The sequence below is a fragment of the Panthera leo genome, chromosome C2, assembly GCF_018350215.1.
Source record: "Panthera leo isolate Ple1 chromosome C2, P.leo_Ple1_pat1.1, whole genome shotgun sequence".
NCBI classification, from domain to species: domain Eukaryota; kingdom Metazoa; phylum Chordata; class Mammalia; order Carnivora; family Felidae; genus Panthera; species Panthera leo.
In genome coordinates this window covers 34,211,360-34,223,618 of record NC_056687.1, presented here as the reverse complement: position 1 = coordinate 34,223,618, position 12,259 = coordinate 34,211,360, and the positions used below count along the sequence as shown (strand labels likewise).

At 36.1% G+C, this 12,259-nt stretch overlaps 1 long non-coding RNA gene across 1 annotated transcript; it reads left to right on the top strand.

Moving 5' to 3' along the window:
- The first annotated feature begins 683 nt into the window (after positions 1–683).
- LOC122229911 lies at positions 684–11,704 on the top strand. Its single transcript, XR_006207182.1, has 3 exons — positions 684–769; positions 9,450–9,517; positions 11,616–11,704. It is a non-coding gene; the product is annotated as an uncharacterized LOC122229911 (long non-coding RNA).
- Positions 11,705–12,259: the final 555 nt, after the last annotated feature.

Here is a 12,259-nt window from a genome sequence, read left to right as displayed (position 1 = left end):
CTAAGAAAAGAAAGATTAAAGACTCAAAATCAGAAGTGAAGAGGAATCATTACAACTGAAATCATACAACTACAAAAAGATCATAAGAAACTCTAGGAAGAATTATATGCCAACAAATTAGATAACCTAGAAGAAATGCATGTATTACTAAAAACAGTCAACCTACCAAGATTGTATCATGAAGAAATAGGAAATCTGAACAGACCAATGAGTAAAAAGATTGAATTACTAATCAAAATTTACCAACAAAGAAAAACCCAGAACCAGATGGTTTCATGGGTAAATTCTACCTAACATTTAGAGAAGAATAGAGACATAGCCTTCGCAAATGCCTCCAAAAAATTGAAGAGGAAGGAATTCTCCCAAACTCATTTTGTGAGGCCAGCATTACCCTGATACCAAATCCAGATAAGTATACTACCAGAAAAGAAAATTATAGGCCAATATCCTTGATATATACAGATGCAAACATTCTCAATGGACTATTAACAAACCAAATTCAGCAGCACATTAAAAGGATCATCCTCCATGGTCTAATGTGATTTATCCTTGGGACGTAAGGATTGTTCAATGTATGCAAATCAATAAACATAATATGGAGTGATGTCACAAACATGGAAGAATAGGAGATTACAGACTGTTCCACTACAATGAACATCAATTGGACAACTATCTACAAACAAATATAGCTCTGGGAGAGCTTTAGAGTCCACCTAAGAAACTGTAGCAACACAATGAACAAAAAACCTGAGAATAACTCCATAAAAAGGTAAGAAAGAACAGTTTTATATTGCCTGTATCATCCCATTTCTTAGGGTGGTACTGCTCAGCACCAGGAAGGAACTCGGTTCTAAGAAGCAACTCAGGCTGGAAAGAGCTTCCCTCTCCAGAAAGGAAGAATAGGGTGAGCAACCAACTTTCCCAGGCTTTGGGGGCAGTGCATGAAGGACCGACTTCATTTTCACTGCATCCAGAGACCAGCAAAGCTGAGATATTTAGAGATGGTGTGGAATAAGGAAGAAGGGCAGAGGCTACCATTATCAGTCACACAGTGGGAGTAACCTGCTATGTGAGTGCAAGATGCCAGCCTAGATCCTCAAAGATGAATCCCACTGCTGTGTGTGAGCTGTGCATGTGCTGTGCATGTGCATCTAGTCCCTCCACCTATGCACCCACATTACTGACTTTGGCCAAAACATGGATACAACCTCAGTGTTCATTGGCAGATGAAAGGATACAGAAAATGTGAGATTAGATAGGTATATTGGTAGGTAGGTAGGTAAGTATATATTGTTCAGCCATTAAGGAAATAAATCCTGTCATTTGCAAGAACATGGATAAACCTTGAGGGTATTATTCTAAGAGAAAAAAGTCAAGCAGACAAAGACAAATAATATATGGTGTTACTTATATGTGGAATTTAAAAGAGCTGAACTCATATAAACAGAATTGAATGGTGGTTGCCAAGGGCTGGGGGGACATGTGGGGATGTTGATCATTGTTTCTCAATTTCCAATTATAAGATGGTAACTTTTTGGAATTGACTGTACAGTATGGTGACTATAGTTAATAATGTATTATATACTCGAAAGTTGCTAAGAGAGTAGATCTTAAATATTTTCACATATATACCCAAGCAATTATGGAGATATACCATCATTACATTGTACACCTTAAATTTACACAATGTTGTATACCAGTGATATCTGAATGAAGGTGGGGCAAGAAAAAGAACCCTATAATAAAATTTTCTAATTTCAGAATTGTTGCCTATCAATAATTTTCAACATTTTAACGAGAAATATTATTTTGGAAATACAAATATCCTTGCTTAAAATCCTGTAGTGTTTCCTCTGTGATCTACAGTGAAAAATGTATGTTTCTGACCCTGGCCTTCAAAACATTTCATGACACAGAGCCAGACTAACTTTTTCTGTTGCTACACTTTAATATTTTTTCTCCAATAACACACAGCCTCTGAAATATTATTTTTTTCTCTGTGTCTCTCTCTGTTCAAAAGCCCAGAAGCAGCTTCATCTGGTCAGAAAGTCTTCCTCATGTCATTTCTCTTTGACCAGGCTATCTTCTCTCTGTTTTCTAATATTCAATTCATATTTTGCCTTCTCTGGAATGTCTTTCTTTTGACATCACATATACCATATGCTGTATTAAACAAGTGAACCAAAACCTTTGCCTCTTAGTTTCCTCACACATAAAATGGAAATGACAGTAATGAGGATAAATTAATAAATTAGAAATTATAAGGCAAGCACCTTGAGTAGGGAGCTGTATCTATTTTGAATCAGATTTTCATAAGCTGAATATAATAATAAACTTCCTCTGGGCATTCAATTAAACAAAAAAAAAACTTTGCTAGTTTAATGAGAAGTTAGACACCTAGGCAAAGGTTGAAAGTTAGCTCACATCAGTTTTAGAATATTATAGTATTTATTCCATTGAAGTTTGCCCAGGATCTGGCAGAACCAAGAATATAATTGATGTATTTTGGGATTAGCTCCCTTTGACTAATGAAATCATTGCATTTTCTCTTCCTTTTCTAATATCATAAACCTCCCATCATAATGTAATTACTTAGTTTTCTCAGATAACCAGGATTTATCAATATATTCATTATATTATTAATATATCATGTTTATATTAAATATACTATATTATATTTAATATATATTTAGTTATGGTTAATATATTATATTTATTATCCATATATTTATCATTGTATACAAAACAATGTTTCTTGGGTCTCACACTCCCAGGACTACCTCATAATTTCTATTCCTTGTATGTAATAAATAGTAGATCTGTTGTGACTAATCAGTTTGAGGTCTCCAATAACGCTCAAGAATTTTTTTTTTTTTACCTTTCTGAAAGTAGCTTTATATTAATTTTTTAATTTCTTATTTTTTCTCTAATTATTTGAGAATAGTGAACTTTGTAGACATTCTCATTGCTAATATAAGCCTTTAGCCATAACCATCTGAGTCATTCTACTTGCACAAGTGAGATATAGGACCCCACCTTAAGGTGAAGGGATTTCATCTGGTTACAGATTCATTGACTCACTGAGGAGATAGAAATCCTTCCCTCTCTGAAGTGACTTTACACAAGGGAAGATTAGATCTGACTTTGCTTCTCTTAGAAGCCTTGACATTATCTGTAAGTAATTTTGTTCTTTTCAAGCCTATTTTGATAGTTCCTTGTAATTATTTTCCTTTTCATAAAGATTGAATCCTACACTGAATTCATTCACACTCAGAATTATGGCTCAATTGGTTTGTGTTTCTACTCAGTTTTCTCTTATAAATCAGTGAAATTTTGTGATTCCTCTAATGAACGTTAAACTGATAGAATTAGATTAAAATGTTGTAAGGAATCAGTGATTTCCCCACATTTTTTTTCCAGAAAGTACTGTTGAATATGTACTTTGTGTAGTTGGGGTATCAAAAGTCAAATTTAAATATACTTTTTAAAGTTTATTTACTTATTTTCACAATGAGAGCAAGCAGGGGAGGTGGAGAGAGAGAGGGAGAGAGAGAAGCAGAGACTGACATGGGGCTCGAACCCACGAACTGTGAGATCATGACCTGAGCTGAAATCCAGAGTCGGATGTTGAACCAACTGAGCCACCCAGCTGCCCCATCAAAAGTCAGATTTAGAAAAATTGTTTGATATTGTTAAAAACACATTGTCTTATGGTAACACATTTGTAAATAATATCAACTTCAAGTAGCTTTTAGCTACCTTAGAATCTCTATTGAGGGGTCCTAGAGACTAACTTTAGAGGAGTATGTAGATGATGCGTCCTTCATTTTTGCTTCCCTTGAAGCAGCAATTCAATATATTTGTGTATATGTACATGCATGCATATATATGTTTGCTATTTACCATGTTTTGTTTCTAAAAGGTTACTTGAATAGAGTCACTTAATACTATTGATATGGTTCATTTTACCAATGAGGTAAGAAGCCAGTTTGTGGCAGATTGGAGGATACATCTAGGTCTCTGTTATATAAGTCCATAGTGTTTTCAGCAACACATGTTTCTGGTAGAATTATCCTTAGCAAGAAGGGCCAACTTATAGTTTTGAGACATTATAATTATCCTGGGAGGTTGTCTACAATGGACAGCCTGGTGCCTTTCCTTTGAAAATATGTTGAGTGAGGCTTACCAAAAGAAATCTTTATCAAGAACAGAAGGGCAAGAATATGTTGAATCACCAGTTGCCATAATTGGTATTCTTCCAACATATCCCTAGGACGTTGCCCCATACTATTATCTGGAAAACTGACACATGCATCAACTCTGGGTTGATATACCTGCTCAACTGATATCCCTGCACAACCCTGGACTGCATAAGGGTGTCTTCGGTCCATGGGGTATATAATTTCTGATGTTGAGTTATGAATGATTATGAATGTCAGATTGGGTTTATCTTGCCACCTTTGACTTCATGTGCAGCTTCTGGGTTGACACAGCTTCTAGGGGCCTAATTGGTTTTCCCAACTTTAAATGAGGACTGTTGAGGATTTGAGAAATGTCTGCATTTGGTCCAGACAAAAAGGTGGTTTTAGCCATCCTTTTGGTTAGTCAGGTATAATCAAAGCAAAGAAATTCTTGTATTCTTTTTTTTTTTTTTTTTTTTTTTTTAAATTTTTTTTTCAACGTTTTTTATTTATTTTTGGGACAGAGAGAGACAGAGCATGAACGGGGGAGGGGCAGAGAGAGAGGGAGACACAGAATCGGAAACAAGCTCCAGGCTCCGAGCCATCAGCCCAGAGCCTGACGCGGGGCTCGAACTCACGGACCGCGAGATCGTGACCTGGCTGAAGTCGGACGCTTAACCGACTGCGCCACCCAGGCGCCCCATGAAATTCTTGTATTCTTAAGATCTTCACATCTAAGGTACTCAGGGCTCTGCTTGTGCTGTCACTCTACCAAAGACAGTGTCCCCGATTCATGGTCACCAGTGCAAAATTTCAGCTAGGGTTCCATTCCCAGCTGTCTAATTAAGGTTGGTGTTACTCTGCACATACAGAAATTGGCAGATCTTTCTAGTCATTCTCAGTTTATTCCCATGAAACACTGGTGGTAGCACATAGGAACGTTGCACAGTATTATTAAGGGTACGGACTTAGAGGGGTCGGTCGCCTTACTCAAACACAGTTGAAAGATTAATTGTCAACAGAGTTGATGCTGTTCTTCTCCATTAATGAAGGTCACATTTGTATTAACCCTTGCCATCCATTCATTTCCTGAGGGTTTCTAAAATAAAGCTATTTTATCAACTAAATACTAGATTCCGAGACTAATTTGATCAGCGTGTGTATTTTTCATCTCCCTTAACATTGCTGATTTTCTTTTCTTCTTCTTTTTTTAATTATGGTATTCTAAAAGGCTTTGTGATCAGTTTGGATTTCTTTCAAAGTATTAGCTATGGTATCTGCACATAATTCTGCCAAAGCCTGTGCCATCTTTTTGTGTTTTGAAGAGTGAACGTGTGTTGTTTTTGCAAATCAAATAATGGTACGGCTTTGCCTTACTGAGTGCAATTTATATAATCTGTTTTAATAGATAACAGGGATTATATGGTCAAATGAACTCTTTTTGATCCCTAACCCTCATTTTAACCATTGTTATAACTAGAAATTTGAGACACTGCATCTTAGGCAGTGAAATTATTCCTTCAGAATAATTCTATCAAGTCTATAAAGTGAAACAAAACTTCAGTTTAAAGCGAGCAAATGGCTTTAACTTTGTATGCTGGGGTTGGCAGTGGGGGTGGAGGGATGTGTCTAGGTTTTTTTTTTGTTTGTTTTTTTTTTTTATGTGGTGAAAAGAACATGAACATTTTTAAATTAAAAGAGATGTAGACTTGAATCCCAACGAGGATAATCTCTGGGACTTAACCAGATATTTAAATTCTTCAGCAGTAAATTGGAGTTGATAATTCCTATATATTAGAGTTGCTTAAGTATTTATTAATATACGTTGCTCTAATGCCTTAAAAAGGTAAGTACTCTATAAATGCTAGTCACTTTCTCCTTTCTTTTCCTCCAATCTTCTTCCTTTACTTGGGACACGATAGGACAGGACATGAAGGTGTTCACATTACCAAAGAATGAATCCACAGGGGGTGCTTAGGTGGCTCAGTTGGTTAAGCATCCAACTCTTGATTTCAGCTCACATCATGATCTCACAGTTCATGAGTTTGAGCCCTGAATTAGGGCTCAGTGTTCACATTGCAGAGCCTGCTTGGGATTCTTTCTCTCTCCTTCTCTCTCTGGCTTCCCCTGCTCATGCACGCTCTCGCTCTCTCTCTCTCTCAAAAAAATAAATAAATAAACTTAAAAAAAGATAATGAATCCACAGGAAAAGACTGCTTAGGCAAAGTAGGTTTTGTAGAAGATTTATTTAGACCTACATTAAAACCAAGGAGACATTTGAAATGCAAAGACTTTATTCTCTGAGATTAAATATGGTTTATTACAGTTATGGCAGTTTCGCTCTAACCATCAGGCTTCCATTTGGATTCCTGTATCATACTCTTATCTCCATGTTTAGCCACTTTCTAGCATATGATTTTAGGAAAGTAATTTATCTTGGGCCTCAGTTTTTTATTAGAACAGTGTCATATAATTACAGTACTTTTCTCAATAGGGTTATACAAGGATATACTGAGATAATCTATGTAAAGCACTCAATCTAAGTGCCTCGATCTTTGAAAGTAATAAACAAAACATTACTTGTTATATTTGTGTTATGTTAGCATATATTTGGTCATGGGTCTATTTGCTCAATAGATAAGGATTTCCTCCTTTACTAGTCACTTCTGTGTCACTAGTCTTGCTACATGAATGATGGAGTGAATAGCAGAGAGATAGTTTAGACCTCTGCATGATCACTCCACTGAGATTTTAAATACTAGGAGACAAGTAACACTATGAGGACAGATGCTAGAAGTGTATTGGATGGATATTTTGGAGAATTAATTATAAATAATCAAAGAAAGAGGTGTCTTATTCATGATGTTCACAATCACTTTCTACAATTTCCATCTTTTGTTAGTTTGGTCTAGGATATATATTGATAGAAGCAATGGTTCAAATGATATGTGTTAGCATAAATCCAAGGATGGAGAATGTGAGGAATCAAATATTATTACAAAGTGACTATCCTGAAACAGGATGATTAGAACTTGCCTATTGATTCTGTTCATCATTCAATGGTCTTTCTATACTAATAATTAGTGCACCAGAAAATGTGACTGGTAGAATGTCAAAATAGAATTTTTTTGACGAGGCAGACCACATCTGCCTTTTAGTAAGTGATCACCCTAAGTGATTCAATGTTTACCATTGTCTAAGTGAGAAAAGAGGGTTTTTATCTCTTATTAGCAGCCATAGGTTTACAAAGGTACTGTGTGAAAGGCAATAGAAGTAAAAAGAAAAATTTCATTTAATGAGTATGTCCTTTAAATCACGCATGTAGGTAAAGAGGAAATATCAATGTAAAAATATAAGTATATGGACCTATATTGAGACAGAAACATTTCCTAATACATTTCCAACAGGTACGAAAAGCTGGATTTTGTCAGACAATATTTCATCTGTTACTGACTGGAAGTAATGAGCCTGAAACTACTAAAAATTTAAGTGACTCCTAAAGTTGATATAACCTTTTAGTGGCAGACCAGGTTTTAAAATTCACTCGTTGATTCCATTAAGTCCTAGAGCTCAGTCCATTAAGCCATGCTACCTCCATTTAAAACCTATTACCAGATCTTTACATGCTTAGAATGCAGTGTTTGGAGTAACTAGATCCAACACACCTGAAGTAGCATATTCCTGGATTGATGCACACATGTTTGCATATGGATCTCTACTTTTTCTCTTTCCATAGGATTTAAATTTATGGATTGACTATGGTCCTGTATGGCTTAGCATTTCTTTCTATGTTGTTACAATGGTTTCTTTCTGATTATTTCCAAAGTGACTGATGTTAATTTTGCAGGCTGTGTAGGCTGAACTGATATCTCTTAAATCACAATGCTTGATAAACGGAGGAGGTTAATAAGGCAAGGATCATTACAATTGTAGACCCATCCTAATTTATACTAATGACTAGCAAGACTCATAGCAAATAAGAGTCTGTGAATTGGAAAGTGAAATGGCTTGATTAAAAACAATGAATTTTATGTGTTTTGGAACTGCACAAAGAGAATAATAATTTTGATGTCATCTATCCCTGATAGAGAAACTGTCAATACAGAAAACAAAGGAAAAAGCTTATGAATAGCTTATGTGAATGCGAGCATTTATAGACTCATAATAAATCAGGTCCTATTACAATGAACTCTACAGGAGTCTGGCTGTGGTCCTCATCCTACAATTTTGAAAAATATTTTCTGAAATAAAGTGTAATCAGTTGGGTATATTTGTTATATGGGAAATTTTATTGAAATAGTTTTTGTCATAATAGAATTTGACCTATAGATGAAATATCATTTAGTTGCTTTCTCTGAGAATCAGTACATAAATATTCTTGTTAGGATTTTCCTTTTATTGGAAATATCAGGAAAGGCAAGAGCCATTCCTCTGATTAAAGGGAGCCTGAGGCTTCAGACTGTTTCCAGAGAACAATCCTGTCACTACAGACACTAAAAAAGGGCAAAGCTATTGTTTTTTAGAACCATTTAGAGGGATATGGGGAAAACTCATGCTTCTATATCTGGAAAAAACAAGTGGATTGATTGTATTGACTTTTCCTACCTCCAGGAGATTTTTATATTGTGCACTGATGCTAGCTTGTGTATGCATGTGTACAAACATACAAATGAATATGTTTGTATGGTGGGGAATGGGGGTAACGTACAAGGAGAATTTGAGAAATTAATCTTGTGCTGTTACTAATATGAGCCTTTCTACTGGCTAGGTAAGATACAACACACTTAAAGACGGCAGTTTGGTTTTATTTTCATTTATTTATTTTTTAATGTTTGTATATATTTTTGAGACAGAGAGAGACAGAGCATGAGCAGGGGAGGGCCAGAGAAAGAGGGAGACACAGAATCTGAAGCAGGCTCCAGGCTCTGAGCTGTCAGCACAAAGCCTGACATGGTGCTTGAACTCACAGACTGAGATCATGACCTGAGCTGAAGTTGGATGCTTAACAGGCTGAGCCACCCCGGTGCTCCAAAGAAGGCATTTTGATTTTAACATCAGCCATCCCAAATAAGAGCAAAAATAATGGAGAGAAACACACTTTTAGGTATGGATTGATACAACCAATTATTAGTGTCTTTGCAGCATTAAATTAGGTTCTATGAAGCTACACTAGGGAGGAGCTCTTGTTGTCTCTAATTATAGCATTTGTTATCAGTCTTGGCTTAGCACAAAGTTACCACAGCTAAGTTGCTTTGGTGTTAATTTCAGGTCTCTGATACCATCTTTGGCCATTATGTGCAAGCTATTTACTACCGGAAAAAGGACTGGAGTCTTGGGTGAGTGGTGTGAGAATCTGTGAATTGCTTAATCCTAAAACCATCCCCTCTGTCACAATGAGAGAAGATGGCTCATATTTGGAAAATGTAGAACTGGAAACCACTGTGTTGAGAAGTGATTCCTTTCAAAGACATTAATTGCAGCCTTTCCTAAAGAATTAGAGTTCTATTCTTGGTGGAAGAACTAATAAAGTGTGTTTGTGTGTGTGTGTGTGTGTGTGTGTGCGCGCGCGCGCGCGTGTGCTCACATACAGCTATAGATGTAGATACTTATGGGAGAGGGGTGGAGAGAGAGAGAGAGGAGTGGGCAAACACAGTACTTGGTAATGTCTGACACATCAGTTGCTACTCCCTCAGAAAAGGCCCTATTGTACTGAGAGTGATGCATGATACTTTGGGGGAATAAATATGGATAATCAAAGTATATAGTTCCTAGAGAATTAAATTAGAGTAGATCATTTCCCTGGCCCAATATTATGGAGGAGATTCAGACAAAAAGTAACATATTCAGTTGAAAATTGAATATTAGCATCATTCTCATAATTGTTCAGCCACGGATCTATGTTTTAGATGTCTTAATGCTCAGCAATACTTTTTTTCAGATAATAATGTTATCTCTATTCATGATTTAATTGGCTGGATTTCATTCTTAAGTTGTTTTTTTTTTTTTCAAGAAGGGTTTGTAGATTATATGCCCTTGCATATAATCTACACTTGCATGAACACTTGCATGTTTGAAAGTATTTGTGGTTTTCATTCTTGAATAACTTCAATGCCCTTAAGAATCTCTGGTTATATTTTAAAAGTTTATTTTATTTTAAATATTTGATAAAGACAAAACATATATATAACACAATGCAAATTATAGAGCATGATAAAAAATCAAACATTAGTGACCATACCAACCAACTTAATATCCAGGGCATTATCAACACTTTTACTCTGACCACTCATTGCTTGAGTCCTCAAAAACATATAATCTCCTGCAGAGGTTCCTGGCAACCCACTATTTTGAATAACCTCACCATGAATCAGGAAAATCCCTCAGGTGGACAATTCTGACTTGGAATGATGGAATAATTTTATACCCAGCTCCTTCCCTTCCAAGTGAGAGAGGAAGAGGAGGAGATGACATTTTTTTTCATGCTTCAGAGGGTTCTAGTAAAATGACATGCCACAGATCCCAGTCTACCCCTAGCTCCTACCCCCACCAGGTGCTTCCTACTATCCTTCTTGGGCCTCATAAAGACCTACCTAAAATACAATAAGAGAGCCTTTGTTAATTCATGCAGTCTATTTTTTAACTCCACTTTTGACTCATTTTGAGCTTAAAATCAAGCCTCCTGCCCCTACTGTCCCTCTACACACACTGAAGAGCTATGTGACCTAGTTCAAATTACTTCACCTCTCCTGGCTTCATTTCCTATGTGTAAAATGAGAAGTTTGAACCATGAGACTTCTGAATTTCTTCTAGTTCTAATTTCTTTGAGTTCCTAGGAGAGTTTACTTTGTGCTTTTACATAGGATATCTCACCTGTAGCAATATGGGAATGTAAATCTGCCTAAAGACATTAAGTTGATTAAACACCATAAATGATGTTTTTGGTTTTTTCTCAGCTGTATAAAGCTAATATTCACAGAGGTCTGAGTACTGGGTGATTGGGGTACATGTTTGTGTATATAGATAGAGCTAGTTGCCTATGTTGGTTTGTAATGGCCCAGAAGGGAGAAAATAAGTTCCAGGCAGAAAACAACACTGGGGAAGTAAGTGAGGGGAATCGAGGGTAAGGATTTCCATATAAAAGCTGTCCATAATTAATTAATTAATTATAGCCTTAGGGAGTAGGCATTTCATTTGATAGAATCCGTAGTTGGAGGTACTATCAACCCCTCATCTGGTTTCATACATGAGGAAGGGAAGGAGAAATGAGAAATGTTTTGAGAATAAGATCGGAGACTAAGAAAGGCAAAGAAATAGCTTAAGGAAGTGTCATAATAGCGTAAAATGACTGGTAGATATGCCATTGTCATGTACAAACACGCCACATGGATTTTGAAACCTTCCTTCTCTTCCTGGCCTTCAAAATCTCTTTCTCAGTTTCCATCTAGTGATGGGTTGGACAGGATCTAATGTGATTGTGAGTGACAGAAAGGTCTATCATACCAGACGCTGATTACAGAAGAATACTTGAAGAGGAAGAGAAGAGAAGAAAGAGGTAACACAGAGAACGTTTGCTTCACTGACTGTGGGATGGGTGGCCATGTGGGGTACCTCCTGAATCTAGAATGGCTTTCCTGTCATTTTTAAGAACAGTGGATGGCAGTAAAAGAATGTCTGCTGTACCTCTTTAGTTTTAATTCTTTATTGGATAGAATATTGACTCGACATGGTATATAAAGGACTAGTTAACACATTCTTTTGTGTAGTATATGATAGACTAGTCAAGACAGAGTTTATTATAGATTTTACAGTGTCTCCATTCCCTAACTGAGGATATAATGTGAAAATTATGTAGGCAAAATATTGTAGAAATTTTTAACAATAGAAAATTTGTACAGATACTAAGGACAGTAGTATAACTAGCATATTAAAAGTATTCTGATACTGTCCATTTGACACCTTTCAAAACAAGACAAAAGAAAAGGAAAACTTTTTGTATGTATTTTAAAGTTGCATTATTCCTATTAAAAATTCTATTGAAAAACATCACCATTCTGAAAAAAATAACATCCTATGGGATG